Source organism: Sinocyclocheilus rhinocerous, unplaced genomic scaffold, assembly GCF_001515625.1.
Source record: "Sinocyclocheilus rhinocerous isolate Xijiao unplaced genomic scaffold, SAMN03320098_v1.1 scaffold358, whole genome shotgun sequence".
NCBI lineage: Eukaryota > Metazoa > Chordata > Actinopteri > Cypriniformes > Cyprinidae > Sinocyclocheilus > Sinocyclocheilus rhinocerous.
This window is the reverse complement of record NW_015650700.1, coordinates 1,162,819-1,166,404: the sequence shown is the minus strand read 5'-3', so window position 1 is coordinate 1,166,404 and position 3,586 is coordinate 1,162,819.

Sequence of the window (3,586 nt, the reverse complement as noted above, 5' to 3'; positions counted from 1 at the left end):
GTGTGTGTGTGTGTGTGTGTGTGTGTGTGTGTGTGCATCATGCTGCAGGCTGCTGGCGTCCTCTGCTGGCTGGCACTGCTTACAACGCTAGTGTTTCTGCCATCAGCAGCCTCACACAGTAAATTGGAGCTGTTTTTGTACCAGTATTGACGAGTAAATCTTTTGGACACTGCCCTTCCTCACATTTTAACAATGATTGTGGCTCAAAATTTGAATGAAAAGCGAATATATTTTCTCACAGTCAAATATATGGCGAGTTATTTCAGATATTTACAAGGTAGTTTTCTCTAATGAGATTATTTACAGCAGAAACAATTTCTAACACACCTTTTGTGCATTTGGACCGTTCATCGTTTGTGCAATATGTTTGTATCGATGGAGTTGCATCATTTGCTATCACAATCTTCCCTTAAAAGTTATGTTCATGTGTTTCTTACATGAACGTCGTCACGAGTTTCAATCCATATGTTCTTATAGGTATTTTTGTATGAAAAATATAGTAAAGTAATGACTTACTTAAATCCATAACATTTAACAAGAGTGCCAAATGTTTCTAAACTCTACGTACTTGTAAGAAATGTAAATAGTGTTTAGTAAATGGTTGAACAAGTCAGATTTTGTAATATTTCAGATGAACTCAACATCATTGATATGCATCAGCATCCTCTTCTGAAGCTCTGTCATATTCTAAGAGATTGTATTATAGAAACATATTCTTTTGGGATAAAGACATTTTTTTTTTTATTCTGTTGGTGACAACTGGCAACACCGCCAGATATTACAGCGTAAAACTGCACACACTTACTGCTAGGGCTGGGTGATATAGCTACTAGAATTTATATCTTAATATTATTTAGCCTTTATGAAGATGACATTGAAATGGCATAAAACAGTGATTTTTTTTCAAAGTCGTTAGAACCAAAAAGCTATTGTAGCAAATTAGACATCAAAATGTTAAAACTAAAATGCAGTAAAAATCAAAGCATGTTTTCACACTGTTCACTAAATGAACAAAAATAATTCTGTTTAATAATTGTCATTCATACACACCAAGCAATAAATATTAATACTTATTTACACATTTTCCCCCTTTTTTAACGAGCATTTTAACTCTTAAATGTGCAGGAACTTTAAAATATATTTATTGCTATTTTTAATGCAATAAATGTACTATTTATTGCATTAAAAATATTTAGCTATTTACTAATGCTGCTATTGCAACTGAAGTTTAACTCTGATGCTGTTAAAATATCTCTTTCATAACACTCGTATGCTGATGATAGATTGTGAACATGTCTAAATACATGTTCTGTAGGAAAGTCATCATAAATGTACAGTGAATATTCAGTATATCTCCCAGCCCTTCTCACTGCTACACATTTACATGTGCACCAATTATTATGCTGCGTACATATTTTTGCATTCATGAAACATCAGACACTCAGCTTCTGCATCTACGTGACGTCTGAATTACTGGAATCTATAGTCTTAGTTATTGGAAATTAAATACACGTTTTAAGCAAATTAATGTCAAAATCCATTCAGACCCATGAATTTACAATCCATGTATAAAACTCGCGTTAAAGTTTTCAGAATATATTTGAGTAACGGTTAGAGATGACCAAGATTACCAACGACACGTCACCCATCATCCGTTTAATCTTGGACTAAATTGCACTGATATGAAAATGACGTTCGGCACAGTATTAGGCTTTTTATATTTACAGGAATCCACCAAGAAACATTTCAGAAGTGTATATTTTATGTGCGTTTCTAGAGGATCTATGACTAAAACTAGCCTCCCAAAGTCCCAGAGCCTTAACCACTAAAGCCTTTAGAAACGCACAACTGATCTTGTTTGACGTTACTGAAAATTGATGTGCTAAATGTTTTACTTGATTTGGGTCCATCATATTGTCCATAAACCCAACATTCCCTCTTGTGAGTTTTCTATTTTAATTTACTAAAATATATGATGTTACAGAATTGTTCAAACTTCCCTGCTATTTTGATATATTGTCTTCTGAGGAGAATGATGCGTTTGAGCAGGTTTCGTGCTTCAGCGAGAGGAATTTCTCTTGCCATACTCTGTTCACTTGTTTCATTTGGCTCAACTCTTGACTGATTGTATTTATTCATGAATCGCATGCCTTGCATTTATGTTTGAATGTGGAATCATGGTACATTGCCACAACGGCCTTCATGTTTACAACGCTAATCAGCTTTATGTTAACTGGCTCGATGTGGTGATTGTTGGTTTTCTCATTTGCTGCAGTGAAATGATGGCGACACTACAATGAACTAAAGGCACTTTATTTATCTGATATAATTCCTGATCATGTTATTGCTTGGTTATCTTAAATATACAGTAAGGATACAATTATCATTATTTCTAATACAAGAACTGCTTACTTTATTTTCTTGACTTTCTAGTAGACGTTAAGAATATGCCAGCAGCACCTGTTACTACCTGCGTATTTTTGTAGTCGGCAGAAGTGTCATTTGAAGTGATTTGTTTGTTTTTGATTCTATGATTAAAGGTCTGGTGGGATTATTCTGTGACTGATGTGTCTTGTCTGTGCGCCACACAACTCCACCAGTGATACTTAGCTCTGTTCTGCTTTTGGTTTGTTGGGTGGTTGTCAGAAAAGGACAACAATAAAGAGTCTTTTTATTGTACTGTGACAACCTTATCCATGCACGATTACAAAACAATGAATAAATACTTAAAAAAAAAAAAATCCATAAATAACTATTCACAGTGCCAAAGAAAACGTCTAGGTTACGTATGTAACCCTCGTTCCCTGAAGGAGGGAACGGAGACGTTACGTCAGAACAGACTGACGAATGGGGTCTCGCCCGAGAGCCCAGTCACCTTCGAGTGGTAACAGAACGAGCCAATAGTACGCTGAGTACCTGGGTCTGCGGAATTTGCATCGCGAGCTCCGCCCCGCTGTGTGTAATGTGCAATAAGGAGCAGTGCGAGCAACTCGCATTCAAGTCTTTGCTGAGGAGCCGAGCCATGTGACCCAGCCGTTCAGAGGAACAGCAATTGTGGCAAAGGGACGTAACGTCTCCGTTCCCTCCTTAAGGGAACGAGGGTTAAATGCGTAACCTAGACGTTCTCTTTCAGTCGGTCACGTTCTACGTTATGTCAGAACAGACTGACGAATGGGGTCCCTTCCAAAATGCCACAATGGCTGTCTTCCAGTGACCTGCGTAAGTGATAGCACCCTGTCATGAAGCCAGCACGAGCGAAGGGATATACCTAACACCGAACACACTGGGTAGCATATTCCAGCTGGAAGTATGCTAACAGGCTGCCTGTTCAAGCGAATTGACACCGAGCAGGTCCTGTTTACTGGCCCGAAGGGGCAAGTATACGGGAGGACACGGGCTCTACAAGGAGATTATAGAATCTCGCAAATGTGTTAGGTGTCGCCCAGCCCGCAGCTCTACAGATGTCTGTTAGCGAGGCGCCATGCGTCAGCGCCCAGGAGGAAGCCACACTCCTAGTTGAGTGAGCTCTCACCCCCTAGGGGGCATGGCAGGTCTTGAGCCTGATAAGCCAAGACAATAGCATCCA